The 21,922-nt window shown below is 38.7% G+C and overlaps 1 non-coding gene across 1 annotated transcript; it reads right to left on the reverse strand.

Moving 5' to 3' along the window:
* Positions 1–1,425: 1,425 nt before the first annotated feature.
* LOC148545306 (small nucleolar RNA R71) lies at positions 1,426–1,533 on the reverse strand. Its single transcript, XR_015901607.1, has one exon. It is a non-coding gene; the product is annotated as a small nucleolar RNA R71 (small nucleolar RNA).
* Positions 1,534–21,922: the final 20,389 nt, after the last annotated feature.

The following is a 21,922-nucleotide window of genomic DNA, read 5'->3' on the forward strand; positions in this document are numbered from 1 at the left end:
GGATTGACTTTTTCAAAATTTTTTAAAAATCAAATTGTTTCTCATGAGTCAAATCAAATTTTCAATTTGAAAATTTTATCTTTTTCAAAATCTTTTTCAAAAATCAAATCTTTTTCAAATTTCTTAGTTATTTTCGAAAATTCCAAAAATCTTTTTCAAAAATCTTTTTCTTATTTTTATATAAAATTTTCGAAAATAACTAATTAATTAATGTTTTGATTCAAAAATTTCAAGTTTGTTACTTACTTGTTAAGAAAGATTCAAACTTTAAGTTCTAGAATCATATCTTGTGATTTCTTATGAATCAAGTCATTAATTGTGATTTTAAAAATCAAATCTTTTTCAAAACTAATTCTATCATATCTTTTCAAAAATATCTTCTTATCTTATCTTTTTCAAAAATATCTTTTCAAAATATCTTTTCTAACTTCCTAACTTCCTATCCTTTCAAAAGTTGTTTCAACTAACTAACTAACTTTTTGTTTGTTTCTTATCTTTTTCAAAACCACCTAACTAACTCTCTCTCTCTCTCTCATTTTTCGAAAATATCTCCCCTCTTTTTCAAAATTTCTTTTTAATTTATTAATTATTTTAATTTTTAAATCTTAATTTTCGAAAATTACTAACACATTTTTCAAAAACCATTTTTCAAAAATCACTAACTCTTTTTCAAAATAATTTTCGAAAATTATTCCTCCCCCATCTCATTCTATTTATTCATTCATATCCTAACATCTCATTTCACCTCCTTCCATCCTCACAGTTGTGTCTCTTCCTTTACATCACATTCTTTGTCTCCCCCTTCTCTTCCACTCACAAAGGGATCCCTATACTGTGGTATAAAGGATCTCTATTATTATTATCATTTTTCTGGCCATTCTTCCTTGTCATATGAGCAGGAGCAAGGATAAGAACATTCTTGTGGAAGCAGATCCAGAACCTGAAAGGACTCTGAAGAGAAAATTAAGAGAAGCTAAAATACAACAATCCAGAGATAACCTTTCAGAAATTTTCGAACAGGAAGAGGAGATGGCAGCCGAAAATAATAATAATGAAAGGAGGATGCTTGGTGACTTTACTGCACCTAATTCCAATTTACATGGAAGAAGCATCTCCATTCCTGCCATTGGAGCAAACAACTTTGAGCTGAAACCTCAATTAGTTTCTCTGATGCAGCAGAACTGCAAGTTTCATGGACTTCCATCTGAAGATCCTTTTCAGTTCTTAACTGAATTCTTGCAGATATGTGATACTGTTAAGACTAATGGAATAGATCCTGAAGTCTACAGGCTCATGCTTTTCCCTTTTGCTGTAAGAGACAGAGCTAGATTATGGTTGGATTCTCAACCTAAAGACAGCCTGAACTCTTGGGATAAGCTGGTCACGGCTTTCTTAGCCAAGTACTTTCCTCCTCAAAAGCTGAGCAAGCTTAGAGCTGATGTTCAAACCTTCAGACAGAAAGAAGGTGAATCTCTCTATGAAGCTTGGGAAAGATACAAACAGTTGACCAAAAAGTGTCCTTCTGACATGCTTTCAGAATGGACCATCCTGGATATATTCTATGATGGTTTATCTGAGCTATCAAAGATATCACTGGACACCTCTGCAGGTGGATCCATTCACCTAAAGAAAACGCCTGCAGAAGCTCAAGAACTCATTGACATGGTTGCTAATAACCAGTTCATGTACACTTCTGAAAGGAATCCTATGAGTAATGGGACGCCTATGAAGAAGGGAGTTCTTGAAGTTGATACTCTGAATGCCATATTGGCTCAGAATAAAATATTGACTCAGCAAGTCAATATGATCTCTCAGAGTCTGCATGGAATGCAAGCTGCATCCAACAGTACTCAAGAGGCATCTTCTAAAGAAGAAGCCTATGATCCTGAGAACCCTGCAATAGCAGAGGTAAATTACTTAGGTGAACCTTATGGAAACACCTATAACTCAACATGGAGAAATCATCCAAATTTCTCATGGAAGGATCAAAAGCCTCAACAAGGCTTTAACAATGGTGGAAGAAACAGGTTTAGCAATAGCAAGCCTTTTCCATCATCAACTCAGCAACAGACAGAGAACTCTGAACAAAATGCTTCTAATTTAGCAAATCTAGTCTCTGATCTATCTAAGGCCACTGTATGTTTCATGAATGAAACAAGGTCTTCCATTAGAAATCTGGAAGCACAAGTGGGCCAGCTGAGTAAAAGGATCACTGAAATCCCTCCTAGTACTCTCCCAAGCAATACAGAAGAGAATCCAAAGGGAGAGTGCAAGGCCATTGACATAAGCGCCATGGCCGAACCTGTAAGGGAAGGAGAGGACGTGAATCCCAAGGAGGAAGACCTCCTGGGACGTTCAGTGATTAATAAGGAGCTTCCCTCTGGGGAAGCAAAGGACTCTGAGGCTCATCTAGAGACCATAGAGATTCCATTGAACCTCCTTATGCCCTTCATGAGCTCTGATGAGTATTCCTCTTCTGAAGAGAATGAGGATGTCACTGAAGAGCAAACTGCCAAGTTTCTTGGTGCAATCATGAAGCTGAATGCCAAATTATTTGGCATTGATGCTTGGGAAGTTGAACCTCCCTTGTTCATCAATGAACTAAGTGATCTGGATCAACTGACATTGCCTCAGAAGAGACAGGATCCTGGAAAGTTCATAATACCCTGTACCATAGGCACCATGATCTTTAAGGCTCTGTGTGACCTTGGTTCAGGAATAAACCTCATGCCCCTCTCTGTAATAGAGAAACTGGGAATCTATGGGGTGCAAGCTGCTAAAATCTCATTAGAGATGGCAGACAGCTCAAGAAAACAGGCTTATGGACAAGTAGAGGACGTGTTAGTAAAGGTTGAAGGCCTTTACATCCCTGCTGATTTCATAGTCCTGGATACTGGAAAGGAAGAGGATGAATCCATCATCCTAGGAAGACCTTTCTTGGCCACAGCAAGAGCTGTGATTGATGTTGACAGAGGTGAAATAGTCCTTCAATGGAATGAGAACTCCTTTGTATTCAAAACTCAAGGATCTCCCTCTGCAACCATGGAGAGGAAGCAAGAAAAGCTTCTCTCCAAGCAGAGTCAACCAGAGCCCCCACAGTCAAACTCTAAGTTTGGTGTTGGGAGGCCACAACCAAACTCTAAGTTTGGTGTTGAACTCCCATATCCAAACTCTAAGTTTGGTGTTGGAGAGTCTCAACAAAGCTCTGCACATCTGTGAGGATCCAGGAAGAGCCCACTGTCAAGCTATTGACATTAAAGAAGCGCTTATTGGGAGGCAATCCAATGTTTATCTAATTCTTATTTTTATTGTTTTTTGTGTTTTCTTAGGTTCATGATCATGTGGAGTCACAAAATAAACAAAAAAATCAAAAACGGAATCAAAAACAGCAGAAGAAAAATCACACCCTGGAGGAGCATCTGTCTGGCGTTCAAACGCCAGAACAGAGCATAGTTCTGGCGCTGAACGCCCAGAATGGGAGCATTCTGGCGCTGAACGCCCAGAACAAGCATGGTTCTGGCGTTCAACGCCAGAAATGGCAGCAAATAGGCGTTGAACGCCCAAAATGGGCACCAACCTGGCGCTGAACGCCCAGAGTTGTGTGCAAGGGCATTTGCCATGCCTAAATTGGTGCAGGGATGTAAATGCCTTGACACCTCAGGATCTGTGGACCCCACAGGATCCCCACCTACCTCATCATCTCTCTTTCCATTCATGATCATCCCTTCTGTTATCCATTTACCACTCACATCCATACACCCACTACCGTCAAAATTCAACATCTCTTCCCCACCCAATCCCACCCATATGGCCGAATACACACAGCCATCCATCTCCTCCATATCCTCTTCTTCTTCTATTCTTTCTTCTTTTGCTCGAGGGCGAGCAACATTCTAAGTTTGGTGTGGTAAAAAGCATAGCTTTTTTGTTTTTTCCATAACCATTGATGGCACCTAAGGCCAGAGAAGCCTCTAGAAAGAGGAAAGGGAAGACAAAAGCTTCCATCAAGGGTCTATAGCTCAGTGGTAGAACATTTGACTGCAAATCAAGAGATCCCTGAGATACCTCAGGGGATACATTTTCTTCCACACAATTATTGGAAGCAACTAAGGGTGGAACATCAAGAGCACTCCATCATCCTTCATGAAATCAGAGAAGATCTAAAAGCAATGAAGGAGGAGCAACAAAGACAAGGAAGAGACATAGAAGAGCTCAAGGACATCATTAGTTCCTCAAGAAGGAAACGCCACCAGTACTAAGGTGGATTCATTCCTTGTTCTTATTTCTTCTGTTTTTCGTTTTCTATGTTATGTGCTTATCTGTGTTTGTGTCTTCATTACATAATCATTAGTAGTTAGTAACTATGTCTTAAAGTTATAAATGTCCTATGAATCCATCACCTCTCTTAAATGAAAAATGTTTTAATTCAAAAGAACAAGAAGTACATGAGTTTCGAATTTATCCTTGAACTTAGTTTAATTATATTGATGTGGTGACAATGCTTCTTGTTTTCTGAATGTATGCTTGAACAGTGCATATGTCTTTTGAAGTTGTTGTTTAAGAATGTTAAATATGTTGGCTCTTGAAAGAATGATGACTAGGAGACATGTTATTTGATAATCTGAAAAATCATAAAAATGATTCTTGAAGCAAGAAAAAGAAGCAAAGAAGAAAGCTTGCAGAAAAAAAAAATGTAGGCGAAAAAAAATAGAAAGAAAAAGAAAAAGCAAGCAGAAAAAGCCAATAACCCTTAAAACCAAAAGGCAAGGACAAATAAAAAGGATCCCAAGGCTTTGAGCATCAGTGGATAGGAGGGCCTAAAGGAATAAAATCCTGGTCTAAGCGGCTAAACCAAGCTGTCCCTAACCATGTGCTTGTGGCGTGTAGGTGTCAAGTGAAAACTTGAGACTGAGCGGTTAAAGTCAAGGTCCAAAGCAAAAAAAAAAAAAGAGTGTGCTTAAGAACCCTGGACACCTCTAATTGGGGACTTTAGCAAAGCTGAGTCACAATCTGAAAAGGTTCACCCAATTATGTGTCTGTGGCATTTATGTATCCGGTGGTAATACTGGAAAACAAAGTGCTTAGGGCCACGGCCAAGACTCATAAAGAAGCTGTGTTCAAGAATCATCATACTGAACTAAGAGAGTCAATAACACTATTCGAAATCTGAAGTTCCTATAGATGCCAATCATTCTGATCCTCAATGGATAAAGTGAGATGCCAAAACTATTCAAGAGGCAAAAAACTATAAGTCCCGCTCATATGATTGAAGCTCTGTTTCATTGATAGTTTAGAATTTATAGTATATTCTCTTCTTTTTATCCTATTTGATTTTCAGTTGCTTGGGGACAAGCAACAATTTAAGTTTGGTGTTGTGATGAGCGGATAATTTATACGCTTTTTGACATTGTTTTTAGTATGTTTTTAGTAGGATCTAGTTACTTTTAGGGATGTTTTTAATAGATTTTATGTTAAATTCACATTTCTGGACTTTACTATGAGTTTGTGTGTTTTTCTGTGATTTCAGGTATTTTCTGGCTGAAATTGAGGGACTTGAGCAGAAATCAGATTCAGAGGTTGAAAAAGGACTGCTGATGCTGTTGGATTCTGACCTCCCTGCACTCAAAGTGGATTTTCTGGAGCTACAGAACTCGAAATTGCGCGCTTCTAATTGCGTTGGAAAGTAGACATCCAGGGCTTTCCAGCAATATATAATAGTCCATACTTTGGCCAAGAATAGATGACGTAAACTGGCGTTCAACACCAGCCTTCTGCCCAAATCTGGCGTCCAGCGCCAGAAAAGGATCCAAAACCAGAGTTGAACGCCCAAACTGGCACAGAAACTGGCGTTCAACTCCACAAATGGCCTCTGCACGTGCTACACTCAGGCTCAGCCCAAACACACACTAAGTGGGCCCAGGAAGTGGATTTATGCATCAATTACTTACTCATGTAAACCCTAGTGACTAGTTTATTATAAATAGGACCTCTTACTATTGTATTAGGCATCTTTGGACGCCTGGTTCTTAGATCAGAGGGGCTGGCCTCTTGGCCATGCCTGGACCTTTCACTTATGTATTTTTAACGGTAGAGTTTCTACACTCCATAGATTAAGGTGTGGAGCTCTGCTGTTCCTCAAAGATTAATGCAAAGTACTACTGTTTTCTATTCAATTCTTCTTATTTCGCTTCTAAGATATCCATTCGCACCCAAGAACGTGATGAAGGTGATGATTATGTGTGACGCTCATCATCCTTCTCCCTTATGAACGCGTGCCTGACAAACACTTCTGTTCTACATGAATTAAGCTAGAATGAGTATCTCTTAGATCTCCTAACCAGAATCTTCGTGGTGTAAGCTAGAATGATGGCGGCATTCAAGAGAATCCGGAAAGTCTAAACCTTGTCTGTGGTATTCCGAGTAGGATTCAATGATTGAATGACTGTGACGAGCTCCTAACTCGCGATTGCAGGGCATTAGTGACAGACGCAAAAGGATAGTAAATCCTATTCCAGCATGATCGAGAACCGACAGATGAATAGCCGTGCCGTGACAGGGTGCGTGAGCATATTATTCACTGAGAGGATAAGATGAAGCCATTGACAAGGGTGATGCCTCCAGACGATTAGCCGTGCCGTGACAGGGCATTGGATCATTTTCCCGTGAGATGACCGAAAGTAGCCATTGACAGTGGTGATGTATCACATAAAGCCAGCCATGGAAAGGAGTGAGACTGATTAGATGAAGATAGCAGGAAAGCAGAGGTTCAGAGGAACGAAAAGCATCTCCATTCGCTTATCTGAAATTCCTGCCAATGAAACTACATAAGTATCTCTATCCCTATTCTTTTATTGTTTATTTTAATCTAATCAAGTATCATGTTTAAATCCGCCTGACTGAGATTTACAAGGTGACCATAGCTTGCTTCATACCAACAATCTCTGTGGATTCGACCCTTACTCACGTAAGGTTTATTACTTGGACGACCCAGTACACTTGCTGGTTAGTTGAACAGAGTTGTGATCACACGTGCCATTACCAGGGATTATTAAGATCCCAATTTATTACACCATGATCTCTTTGGGGTATTTTTTATTTCATACAAATACAAAGAGACTAACTTTGAGGATCACAATTTCGTGCACCACACACCCTAGAAAACCTACAAAGCTCCTCAAGTTTGCTTGTGTAGTCTACCACAGACAAGGAACCTAGATTCAGCTGCATCAGTTTCATCTCCGTCGCTTCCCTTGCAGACTCAGGATATTACTTCTTGTAGAAGGCCGTCTAGAATACATCCCAAGGTATGTCGGCATTCTGGAGCTATAGCAAGCGGCACTCTGCTTGCCACCAATGCTGGGCCTCTCCTGCCAGTTGATAAGCAGCGAATTCAACATATTGATTATTTGAAACGTGCTGCGCCTGTAAAGCATGCTCCATGGCCTGAAACCAGTTGTCTGCTTCAGTAGGATTAGTCGATCCACGGAAAATTGGCAGATGAACCTTGAGGAAAGTTGCCAAGGTCATCGGAACACTTCTCGTATTATTGCCGTTTCCCTCAGCATTATCATTGGCATTCCCTTCGCCATTCTCGTTTCTGTTTCCAGCCGATTGGCCTAACCTCTGCACAGCTTGCATAGTCGCAGCAGCATTAGCTTCCATGGTGTTCGCCAGATTAGCCATGGCCGTCCTGAATTCGGCATGGTTGTCAGACGGTTACTCATTCCTACTTTCTTGTGAACGCGCTCGACCTCGTCCGCGAGTGGCCATTAGGGTTCCTGTTTACACCAAACAATCGATATCAAGGTGATCATTCTCAATATCAAAAGCCTAGTGCTTCAATTATCCCAAAAAGGCATTCACAAACAAGCATGCTATGCAATATCAAACAGATAACCTAATAGCATCAAAGAAAAAGACACACAGAGTATGCAATGAAGCACAATTAGATCATCCCTCAAGCTCACGAGGACAAACCGCTCTGATACCACTAAATGTAACACACTAATTAGTCTAAGCTTTACCCCGCGTCGTAAAGCAAAGGTTAATCAGAGATTACGACAGTTCTAAGCTCCTACGTAATATATATATATATATATATAGAAAGAATAGTATAATCTAGAAGCCCGATGAAGGATATAGCTCAAAAACAAAATTTACAAAGCGCAAAACGTACTATCGAAGCTTCTAACTTAAAGCACAAGATACAAATAAGATATAGCAAAAGATAGTAGTATAATATCATAAGAATCTAGCCACGGCTCACAGAGTTTAAGCTGGCTAGCCAAATACAGACCATACATGAATCCAGACAGTAAAATCAGCTTATACATGTTTTGTTCTCTCAATACAATCCTCTATGCTAAAACAAAATACAAAAGTGAGAGATGTATAGCAAAATAAATCAAAAAGACTCAGAAGGTATTCGGTTCTGTCATTTCTGTCACCATCCAAGCAACTCACCGAGGTGGGTTGCGATCTGCATCTGAAAAATACAACAGAAATATGGTATGAGAACCGGAGGTTCTTAGTATGGTAACATTGCCCAGTGATGTAGGATATAAGACCCCAGGATGCCAAAGGCAATCCTAGATTTCATATCCATCACAAGATTTCAATCTTATGACATAACTAAAATAATAAAGCATATATATATATATATATATATATATATATATATATATATATATATATATATATATATATATATATCTTAACATAATTAAACAGGGTACTCTATCTTAGGGGATTTCTATTCTAACCAACACCACTGTCCCATAGCCTTCACCAACCTATCCTCCATGCGATCCCATCGCCACCTCCTTCCGAACCTCCTCAATCCCAGTAGAAATCACAATTAATTACAATACAATTAAAACACAAGTAGAAGTATATAAGGCAAGTAATTCAAGTAAGCAAATAGGCATGTTATTCAATTAAGCATACATTTACAAGTCGACAAAGCAAACAAATAGATAGAAAATGCACATGATGAATGCCTGCCCTATTGGCTGTCATATCACATTGTCGGTCAACTGCCAACCCGACACATCTCCATGGAGATGTCACCCTTCAGAATCATCATTGGGAACCCGTAAGATATAGTGCTCGGATCACTGTCCAGGGTTTTGTGCCTGCACGCTCTATTGATCTGAAGGGATGTGAGCAGGATACTCTTGCTACAAACCTCACATCTCAATGCAAGCAGGACGAACCACCGCCCTTACGCCGCTACCGCTACCTCGACAGGCGGGATCCAACCGCCGTCCCTGCCGGGTGCATAACGTCTCATAATCTCAATTTAAAATAGTAGTTCAGTGGTTTTTCATAAAACATTTTCAATACAGCAATGACTCATCATTGCACATTCGAGTCCTCGACTCATCTCAACCATTGTCACATCAACATTTCCATTTCCGAGTCCTCAACTCATCACAACTACTGTCAATTCACATTTCAATTCCGAACTCAAAAGTTCATCAGTTTTCATCTCATATATCAATATACGTTGACACGCCATCAAACCCATCCTCAGTACACCCGAAACCTAAGCCTCCGTTTGCTAATTTCTCATAATAATATCAACTAAAACTCTAAAGTTCTTTCCCATGTTCTCATACTCAAAATCAAGCCCAAAAGTCTTAAAATGGTGTCATAGAAGCTTACAATCTTGTTGGGAATGTGAAATAGTTGAAAACAAAGTTAAATTTGAGAAACAGGACATGTGCGTACGCACAGAGGTGTGCGTGCGCATGCTCTGGAGAAGTTTTAAAATGTGTGCGTACGCATAGAGGTGTGCGTACGCACAGGTGCAAAAATTCACAATATCTGTTCGCTCGCACAACCTGTGCTACTGCTCTCAACAGAATGACCTTCCCAACGCGTGCGTGCGCACAGGGCTGTACGTACGCACAGATTGCAATTCCTCATTGGGTATCTCCGCGCACAAGCTGTGCCAGTGCTGTGAACAGATTGCCTGCCTCTGCGTGTGCGTACGCACATGTCTGTGCGTGCGCACAGGTTAAAAATTTCACAGAGGTGTGCATGTGCACAAGGCTGTGCGTGCACACATACCAGAAACCACAAAATTCTGCAACTTTGCAGAATTTCAGATTTTTACACCAATCTTTGAATAATCATAACCTCCTCTACAAAAATCCAAATCTTACAAACTTTATATCGATTTGAAGATTTTTCGATAAGCTTTAATTTTATAAAATTTTCAACCAATTTTGAAAACCGAGGCAAAATTCATGATCAGACAAAGTTCACCAAAATTCTCTTTTTTCCAAATTTTCACTTATACTCAAATTACCAAATTCTCAACCACATCCAGTTAGATCAATACCACACTTCCATTTACAACACAAAACTGCCCTCTTGGGTCAATATTCAATATTTATACAACTTTATCATCAACACCAAATGTGCAATACCACAATCAATTCTCATTCCACTTTTCCAACCACATTACCAAATCATCCACAATCAATATCCCTTATATCATCACATAATCATTCATCCTCATCATATCATTATCAATCATCAAAATCAAACTCAAAAATAATCAATTCATCATAAATCATTACATACCATCATTCAACAACTCAACAACCATTTAAATCCAAACTTATCCTATGGGTCATTAGCCTAAGTGTCCATGAATATTATATACTACATAGAGAAAACCGAAACCATACCTTGGCCGATTCCCTATATGAACCAAAACCCCAAATGAGCACAATTTAAGATTTCCACCACAATCCAAGCCACCAACAATCACCAACAAGCTCCAACAAGTTCCAATAGCTCACAACCTCCCAATAATCAAGCTATATATACATTAATCATCACAAATCAATCTAGGGCTCAACATAATGGAAATTTCACAAGGGTTCAAGAGCAACTCACCTTGGCCTACAGTTTTGGATGTCAAATTCAATGCCAAGGATTAGAGTGAACTTAAACATCCAAAATCACAAAAACTCACATAATCAAAAGCCCTAAAAACTAGAAATTTTGAAGAGAAGAACTGAGGGGGATTCGAGCTTTTCTTACCAGTTTTTTGGATGGGTTTTGTAGAGCTCTTTAAAAGGAACATGTAGCCACAAACCGTGCGGCGATTGGAGCTCTATAGCTCAAGATATGAGCTTGAGAAGATGGAAGTGAATAGTGTTCTATCTCTTCTCCTCTCCCTCTTTTCTTTTCTGCTGTGTGTGTTGTGTTTGAGGGTGAAAAGGGTTCACTTAAGTGCTTATATATGTTGGGCTTAGGCCCAACTTGGGCCCGGTCTAACCCGTTAGCATTTTTAGCCCGTTTGGCCCAACTTCAGGCCAAACCTTTAAAATTAACGCCTGGCTTTCCATTTCTAACATTTTTCTAAGGTTTTTGACGGTTTTCACTTTTTCTCGTGCATCCTCGGGCAGACTTGAACCGGTTCAACTGGTTCAACTGCTTGTTTGCGATTTTTTATGGTGTTTCGCAGAAAACATGTTTTCTAACTCCAAAAGACCTACTGAGTCCAAAAATCATATTTAAATCCTCAAATTCTCACTCTAACTTTTTGGAATCTAATTTAGGCAATATTAATTACTTAATTAACTGGTTGATTAGTTGCGATTCTTACAGTATGTGTGTTTACACGATAGTGTGCATACGCATGCACACCAGAAATCTTGGTTTTTTGCAAAATTGTGTTTTTAAACACAAATTTCAAATGCACATAACTTTTTCGATAAAAATAATTTTTAGTCCATTTTTTGAATGTTATAAACTTCACGGACCTAATTTTTATGCAAAATAAATTTCACAAAATTTGGGAGTTCGGAAGCCAAATTATGGCCCACCAAAGTTGGTCAAAAATTATATTTTTACAAAAAAACTCAAACCTCAGGCTTTCCAAACTTTTCAATTCAACAAAACCAAATATTCTCTAACCAAAATAGCACAAAAATGTCTCTTAATCACTTTCACACACTTTCTTGTTACTCCACAACATACCAGTATGTAATTTCATTAATTCTATCATCAATATTACATTCGACTCAACATTTTGAATAATACTCACTAAACCTCAATAATACCAAAAAATTCCTATACCAATTTACTCAACACTTTCTGTAACACCCTTACTATCAAAATGTTACGCTTCTGACTTCGCCACTCTGATAGTGAGGAGTATTATGACGACTTTCATATATATTAATAATAAAATATGAGCCTTTGTAAAATTCGAGATCGTATAAACTATTATTTTTAAAAACTGGAAATATTCTTTGTTTGAAAACACACTTACATACATACAAATCATTCACAATCACTTATATATATATATATATATACACACACACAATAACTAGGTTCTTTATACCATAACTTACAAACATAACCATCAAAACTCCTAACCCTCTTTACAAGATACAATATTAATGGCGAAGGAAAAATATATAACAACTAAACTAATATAGCAATATTGTGTAAGCAAAATGCAATTAAACTCTTGGTAAGCTTCTTCATCCGATTCCTGAAAAGATAAAGCTGTAGGGGGTGAGAACCTAACCACATGGTCTCACCACAGATTTTAGAATTGTCATAAGAAGATATTTTAAAAGAAAACTGTTTTCACATAGTGACCATCGCTTGTCTTATGAAACTTTTGAAAATTAACGGTTCAACATCCAAAACCTTTCTTTTTTTTATAAGAAAATTTTAAAAGTTTTCTAGACTGTATGAATGACCAACCTGTTCCAAACATAGGTTCATTAAGTCTATGCTGAACCAGCTTGATTTTCCATACTTAAATAAACCTCAATGAGAGATCATTCATGCAATCAATCAACACTATCATCAATTAAACACCAATACTCAATCTCAAAAGTACCACACCAGAACAAACACAGGCAAAACAGACAAGAAAAACATAGGCAAACCAGATAGCTCAGATAGCAGTTAATAACAGTTAAGCAATTAGGCAAACCAAAACAAATTCAAACCCAAACAAAGAATACAATTGTATATGATGCATGCCTATCCTACGGTTGATGATATCATTTGTTGGTTATATAACCAAACCTAACATGTCATGTTAGCTAACCTTGGACAGAAGCACCCCATCGCGGAGCAAGTGGGTCTAAGCCACAACCCCCTTGCTACTACCCGCTTAACCCAGAGTAAGTGGAATAAACCACTATACCCAAGAGGGTGTTTAAAGACTCAACCTAGAGCAAGTGAAATAATCCATTACTGCTGCTACAACCTAAGCATCATAATCACTGACCTAGAGCAAGCAGGACGAACCACAATCCTTGTTATTGTCCAGGTATCTCAACCAAAAATTTATTCTCAACATCATTCAATTCATTCAAAATCATACTTTGAAATCAATCCTCATCATTCTTCCCATTTCGTTCATCAATAATTCAAACTGAAAACATAGTTCATCCTTTTCTAAATAAATCAAACTCAAAATGTAATCATTTTCTTAATAACTCAAAATCAAATAATAAAATTCTTAAAATCCAAATCTTTCAAAATAACCATTTCAAACAAAATCTTAAATTTTTATAAAAATTTTGGCAGCATCTCCTCTAAAAATCGGACTTTGCCACCCTTCAAAGGTCCTAACCAAACTATTTCTCAAACTCTTTTCAAATCATTCCCAAAATCAGACCGAATCCAATATCTCAATCCATTTTCAATTCTCAAAAATCATTTTCGATAAATCAAACAAACCAAACCCAATATCTCAAACCATTTTCAATCCTCAAATATCATTTTCGATGAATTAAACAAACCAAATCCAATTTCAACCATTTTTAGTATAAATTTATTTTTCAATATCAATTCAACTTCAAAATCAAGAAAACCACTTTTCATAATATTCAGTCGAATTAACGTTCCAAATTCATTTTTTATCAAGAACCACACACCACTCAAGCAACCAATAATTCCATCAAGCAAACAATCACATCCATAAGACTCACATATTCACCTAAATATATTTTTGGCATCAATATCTATTTATAAGAATTCTATAATATAAAATTAATTTTAAGAAAACCCCTACCTCGAATAATCGAAACCCATAAACCAAACGGGTCATAGACCCTTTTCTCTCGGCCAGTAACCTCGGCAGCCACAACCACAACCCATTCCACGAACGCAACAACAACGGCAACTTCAATTGCGACGTGCAACAACCAGGACTCGACCCTATGTAACCGAAACCTCAGAATCTTTAACCAAACATAACAGAATACTTATACGCTAGAGGCGAAGGTTTTAAAGCAAGAACAACTTACGGTAATAAGGGGACCATGGTAACATAGCAACGGCGGCAGCTCTGGTACTCAGAAGAACCGAAACCATCCTAAACAAATTGGGCAGAACCAAGACTAGAACTGGGAAGGCTGAGCTGACTATATGACAGAGGCTACAATGATAGTGTTCTTCAATGAGCAGAACAGAAAACTTGATGGCGACAGCTTCTGACCACAACAGCTTCTGACCTGGCGCGGCGGCAGAACGCGATGACGGCAGCAAAACGGCAATAACTAGCTCCTCTAGCTCGCATGCAGCAACACCGTTGGAGGACGCGGCAGTGGCGATGGCTAAACGGAATGGCGATGAGGCTGACCACAGCCTTCTCCTCCTCGCGCGTCGTCCTCCTGATAGAAGGTTACCGTCGGCTTAGAATTTCTTGTCGGTAAAAAAAATAACTTCGTTGCAAGTATAGTTCCAAACTGAAAAATAACACTCAATCAAAGTTTAATTTTGGTTGTCACAAGTTCAACCCAATAAAAATAACCGAGAGTATTAGTCCCAGGTCGTTCTCCCTAGGAATTACAATCGAGTGCTCAGTTATTGGTTATGAGATTCATGGGGGTTGTTGGCTTGATAAAAGGGCAAGAAATTAAATGGCAAGGAATTTAAATGGCATGAAATGTAATATCAAACAACTAAATATAACAACTAATAAAAATAGGCATTCATAGCAAGGATTGAAAAGCAAGGCTTTCTATCCAAGTCATTAATTATCATACAATAGTTGTCAAGAGCTAATCCTATTTCGTCATCTCCAATATCGGAAGAAGGTACAATGTTATCTTCACATTGAAAGAAAGTCAAATAGGAATAGTTAATCTCAATCCATAAGTAATGTTAATGGAAACAAGACTAACTAATCACTCCAGATCAGCAAGCTAAATTGGATATTAATGACTCAGGATTGCCCAATTTCTCTTTCCAAGCCAAGAATGCTCAAAATCTACTCTAAACTCCAACCAAGCATTTTGTCAAACACTTGGAAGGCACAAAAGGAAAGCATAGTAAAATTGCAAGGAATAATAAATTCTACCACTACTCAATGCAAGAAATTAATAATAACTCAAACAAGCAAGAAAAGAACATTAAACCTCAATTTGCATTAAAGGAAAGTGAAAATTAACTAGAGTTCATCAAACTAAAAAGTAGCTCAAAATAGAAATTAACAAGAGGAACTACGAAAATTAAAGCAATAGAACAAGAAAAAGTAAAGGAAACTAATTGAAAACAACAAATTAAACCTAATTCTAAGATGAAATTAAACTAAGAACCCTAATTCTAGAGAGAAGAGGGAGCTTCTTTCTCTAGAACTAACCTACAACATGTTTTCTATACTACCTAATTGCTCCCCCCCCCCCTTTCTCCTTCTTGATTTCTGCCTCAAATACTTCAGAATTGAGTTGGATTTGGGCCTCAGTGAGCTCAGAAATTGCCCCCAGGATTTTGTCTTTAATGAGGTCACGTGCCGCTTGTCACGCTTATGCATGGGTCACGCGTACACGTCACTTGGCAACTTTTCTTATCACGCATACGCATCAGTCACACGTATGCTTTGCCTTGGCGAGTTTCTTCACGCGTACGCGTCGGTCACGTGTACGTGTCGGTCACACGTACGCGTCACCTTGAATCTTCCAAATCCTCATTTTCCATGAATTCTCCATCTTGCATGCTTTTCTCTTCACTCCTTTGATCCTCCCTGAAATCACTAACAAACATATCAAGGCATCAAGTGAAATTAAAGTGAATTAAAATTAGCAATTTAAAGGTATAAAAAGCATGTTTCACTCTTAAGCACAATTTAGGAAAAATTACAAAAGCATGCTATTTCATTGAATAAATGTGAGATAAGTTGATAAAATCCCCTAAATTAAGCACAAGATAAACCACAAAATTGGGGTTTATCACCTCCCTCTTGGTGACCACAATGACAGCGACACCTCGGTAGCCTCTTCTCATTCCTCGCACGATGACAGCAATGAACACGACCAACGGCAACGATTGATGCGATGAAGCCGGTAGCAACAAGGCGGTGACAACGGCAACGACTCCTCCCTGTACGCAGCTCCCTCTCTCGGATCTCTTTCTCCTTTCCCCTTTCTTTCTTCCCTGTTTCCATGTCTCCCTCTCTTCTCTTTCTTTTTCTTTTGTTTTTAGTCGCTGATGTGTGATGAACAAGATTCTCTTGATGGTTTAGAATTCCACTAATGAAGTCTCGTTGTGAAGTATAGTTTCCAAACCAATCAAGAATCCTTTCATGCAAAAAATATTGGTTGTCACATGTACAAACCCCAATGAAAATTTTTTGAAGTATTTGGACTCCGGGTCGTCTCCCTAGAAACACAATGTAATGCTTAGTTATTGGCTATGAAGGGGTAAAAAGGGGGATTTGGTTCATGAGAGGGCAAGAGAAATAGAATTAGCAAGCGAATAAAGAGAGCAAAATAAAGAACCCTTGGCTAAGATTTGGGTAATTGAGGTCACCATCCTTGTCAACCAACTGAATATTGATAATCATGAGAGGCCAACCTATTAACTCTACTTCCCAAAAGCTTTAAGTACCTGACATTTACTCCTAAGCTTGAAGTACGTCAAATAGATTTGATCACATCCACCCTTAAGTCCTAACCTTCCTACTAATTAACTTAGTAGTGGGTTAGCGTCAATGGGTGTCAAATTGATCACCATGGGTTCTCAAATCACCAAATCAATCATACCCAATGACTCAAGATTACCCAATTCCCTTGGCTTAGACCAAGAGTTGACAAAACTACTCAAAAATTAAGAAGAGCATTTCATCAAACACATAGAGTGCAATAAAAGTAAGCATCATAAGTTGCAAGAATAATAAAATCTAACAACTATTAAGTGCAAGAAAAGTAAGATCACAACTCAATTCATCAATAAAAAGAACATCAACACAAAATTACATTGAAAATAAATCAAATCCAACATGAGTTCATCATCACAAAAGAGAGCAAAACGAGAAATTAACATCACAATTAAGAAAACCAAGATGTAGGAATGAGAAATTATAAAAGAAACAAGATGAGATCAAGTAATTGAACTTGAATTTAAGATAATCTACCCTAATCCTAACCTAATTCTAGAGAGAAGAGGGAGCTTCTCTCTCTAGAAAACTAACTAAAGGCTCATGTTGGCTAAACTAATTACTCCCCCCTATGCTTGGACTTCAATTCTGCATGAAATACACTCAGAAACAAGTTGGACTTGGGCCTGGGCAGCTCAGAAATCGCCCCCAGTGTTTTGCCTTCAAGTGGGCCATGTAAGAGTATTGGCGCATGCGCGCCATGTGCGCGTGCGCATCGATTGACAATTTCTCCTCCGCGCGGAAGCGGCAGGTACGGGTGCGCGTCCATGGGCGAGATCACTTTTGCGCGTGCGCGCCTTGTGCGCGTGCCCGTCCTTTGATGTACTCCCAATCTTTGTTTCTTCATGCATTCTCCCCTTTGTATGCTTTTCTACTCATTTCTTCCATCCAATATTTGCTTTATGAACCTGAAATTACTCAACAAACACATCAAGGCATCGAATGGAATTAAAGTGAATCAAAATTACCAATTTAGGGCCTAAAAAGCATGTTTTTTACACTTAAGCGAAAATCAAGGGAGAATTGTAAAACCATGCTATTTCATTGAATAAATGTAGAAAAAGGTGATAAAATCCCCTAAAATAAGCACAAGATAAATCACGAAATCGGGGTTTATCAAATCTCCCCACACTTAAACTAAGCATGTCCTCATGCTAAAATCAAAAAGAAGCAAAGGGTATTAACATTTATTCAATACAACTACTAAATGCAATCTATCTATATGCAATCTATTTACATGATGCAATGGCTTAGTCAAAATAAATAAATCTTCAAGAATACACATACAAGCACAAGGGCCAAGATATTAGCAATCAAGCAAACCACAATTAGATTGAATCATTGAAAGAGTTCACAAACTTGCAAGAAAAGATGATCATGGGTGGAAACATGTAATTGAGCAATCGAACGCTCACCGGATGTGTATCCGCTCTAGTCACTCAAGTGTATGGGGTTGATTCACTCAATTCTCTCCTAATCATATTTTCCAAGATTTGTTTTTCATCTAACAATCAACAATTATTTCATGCATGCATACAAATATCAAGAGGACTTCCCATAGGTTGTAATGGGGCTAGGGTCGAGGTAGGATGCATATGGTCAAGTGAGCTTGAAATTTGAATCTTTGATTAACTTAAACTTCCCACCTAACCTATGACAACCTATACAATTCTAAACAATCCTAGCTATCCATTTCTCACTTTTCACACACTCATGCATTTCCTTTTTGATTACCACACATATGTATTGAATTTATGAAAACTTAAACTTTGGGACCCCTTGTTCCCTTTTTGCTGCAAAATAAATTTTTTTTTGAGTATATACAAGAACATCAATGCATATGGTTTACATATGGTTTTCAATAAAACCTAAATACACTTTTATTTCTACCCAATGTACCCAACCTTCCCAAAATCAAGTAATGAACACTCTCACTAGCCTAAGCTAATCAAAGATCCAAACAAGGGACATTTATTGTTTTTTCACTTAAGCTTGTAATGTGCTACAATTAAGAACAAATGGGTTAAGCATAGGCTCAAGATTGGTTAACAATGGAAGATAAAAGGTAGGCTATTTGGGTAAGTGAGCTATTTGAACAATGGCCTCAATCATATAAATGCATGTATACACAAAGTAATGGACATAAAGAATTAAACAAATCAAAGATTACAATCATAAGAAGAGAATGATGCACACAAGAATGAAAATAAGTGGTTATATATGATGTAACCACACAATTAGGCTCAAATCTCACATGCTTGTATTCATCGCTCAAAGCATGATCCACAAGTATATAACTCAAGCAAGTTCTAAAAAAAATTTTCAACCAATTGGGTGGTACCCTAAAAATGAATTTCTTGGAAATCTTCATCATATTGACTAAGCTTATTCTAATGCAATGTTATGATTTAGAAAATTTTTTTTAAAAAAAATGTTCCTAGTTTATCCCTTTTTCAATCAAAACACAATTCTTATATAAAAAGGGTCAACTAGATTTTAACAATCCAAAATACTTTTCTAATCACAATCAGAAACTAAGATGCAAAACACACACACACACACACACACACACACACACACACACACACACACACATATATTAAAAGTGCGCAACTACCAAAACAAGAATATCTACAATAGCAAATATATACAGTCATCCCAAAATGATCTAAAATATAAAGTGCAAAATAAAATAAGGTAGCAGAAAATATAAATAGATGTCTGAAAGTTCACCACATCAATGTAAACATCGGTCACGAACGGTGACCTCCCCACACTTTAGAATCAAGCATCGTCCTCGATGCTACTGCTGAAGCTCAGGACGGGGGTCAACAATCATGCCGGGCTCCTCAAGCTTAGGCTGTGGAACTAGTACTGGCTGCGGCTCTGGATGTGGCTGTGGATCTTCAGGGAGCTGCTGGAACTCGGTGGTGGTCTGTGTCTCTGGAGGTGCATCTTGATGGATCGGCTCCTCAGCCAGCTCCTCCTCCTGATCCTGCTCGTCGGAAGCTGGAAAGTCTGGGAGTAGCGGTAGCTCAATGCCCTGTGATACAAATACCTGATTGATGCGATCGAGACGTCGCATGACACGACGCTCGAAGCGCACCATAAAGCGAAGAAGGTGCTGCACCAACAGATAAGTCGGCTCAAGTACTGGTGGTGGTGGTAAGGATGCTGCGGCTGCCGAAGTAGAAGGGGGGCCTGCGACTGCTGCTGACGATGAGGGCTGAGCTGCCTCCTCCACTGCTCTGGCTTGTGAACGGTGTTTGGGTGGGGGCTTCTCGTGCACCCACCCACCTCATGGAACGGTGTTCTCCTTATCATCGTCATCTGGGGGTGGTGGTGTCACATCATCATCCTCCCACGGGACACCTGCCAGCTCAATCATGCTGGTGACCAGTGTAGGGAAGGGTAGCAAGCTGCAAATATGAGCTCTCCATATACTATGTCTAACCAGTCAGGGGAAATTTATCTCCTTCCCCTCCATCACACACCCAATCAGAACTAGTATATCCATCGGGATCTCTGAAATGAGAGTGGTGGGGAAGATATAGTGGGCGAAGATCTGCTGCCAGGTCTTGGCCTCCCTCGTCAGATAAGCAAAGCGCATCCCCTTAGGCTTCTTGTTGTTTGAATCCATCACCCAGGGAGCGTCTGGTGTGGCAATTACGCGCTTAAGCGCCTCATAGTCAAAGGTCATGGAGAGGATAGCTACCTCTGCCTGCCTATAGGCGCAGGTCTCATTAGGATGATGGTAGCAAAGCAGTGCATCTCCAATAGCCTCCTCAGTGATCATAATCTCTCTACCCCTCAACTGGACTGAATCAATATTGGCTCAGAAGAAGTTGCAATAAAATTCTCTCACCCATGAAGTGTTCACCCTCTCTAAGTCTCTATCAACAAAATCCAATCCCAACTCCAGAATCCGGGTGTTAATGGCACGCCTCACATCATTGGGAAGAAGTAGTTTTTTCTCAATGTTCAGATTTTTCTTCCGGAAGTCGGAGAAGCGAAGCTCACAATAGAGGTTTGGGAATTTGACTTGACCAGTGGATGGTAGCAACTGGTTTTCCCTATCCACCTCATTCAGCGGATTCTTAGCATAGTTTGCATAGGGAGAGGGGGTAGAGGCCTTAGAGCGCTTCTTCTTTTTGGAAGTAGTGGCTATAGCCTTTCCTTTGTCTGACATCCTGAAAAACAGAGATGATATAATATAAGTGATGACATGTCACCATGTCATGTTTTTCTATGCTTTTTCATACAAGAAATTGATAATTAGTGCTAAAATATTACATTCTTTTGTGCTTAAACAGTATATTTCCTTGATCTTTTGATTTGATAAATTTTGTAGGAAATAAGAAGAAAAAGAAGCAAAAGAGCACAAAATAAACTAAAAAGAAGAAAAGAGGAATTTTGGGCACACTTTGAAGTTGAGCATGCTTTGGAGCATAGGTCACGCTTTTAAAAGCGTGGCCCATGACCATAAAACCATGGCATGTATTAATGCCTTATGCATGCATGGCGTTGCATGAATGAACACTAGCGTTCACCAATTGGCTAATAAGGCCGAAGAATGCATGCAAGTAATATTACATCAATCGTTTGACAAGGCATTAATGAAAGCATGCATTTAATTATTAATATGGATGTATGAATTAATAACCAAGGCTTGCATCATATTTAGAATGAATTGAATGAAAGCACAGCATGCATTTTCATTCCACTAATGCCATTGGTTTATTAAAGCATGCATTTCATTATCAATGCCACTAAAGCCATCATGCTTTAACGTAATGCATTTAATTAATGAAAGCATGCATTAAAGCTAAGCTAATGAAAGCAAAGGCAGCAAGCATTTCATGAACCAAGCGCTACAATGTGACAAGGAAAAAAGGCTTGGAAGAGCTTAACGTTTGCGCCAACGTTTGCCTCAAATATGAGGTCAAACATTGGCTAAGGAATATCCTGGGAGGAGCTCAACGTTTATGCCAA

Source organism: Arachis ipaensis, chromosome B9, assembly GCF_059453495.1.
Source record: "Arachis ipaensis isolate K30076 ecotype BB chromosome B9, ASM5945349v1, whole genome shotgun sequence".
Classification (NCBI taxonomy): Eukaryota; Viridiplantae; Streptophyta; class Magnoliopsida; order Fabales; family Fabaceae; genus Arachis; species Arachis ipaensis.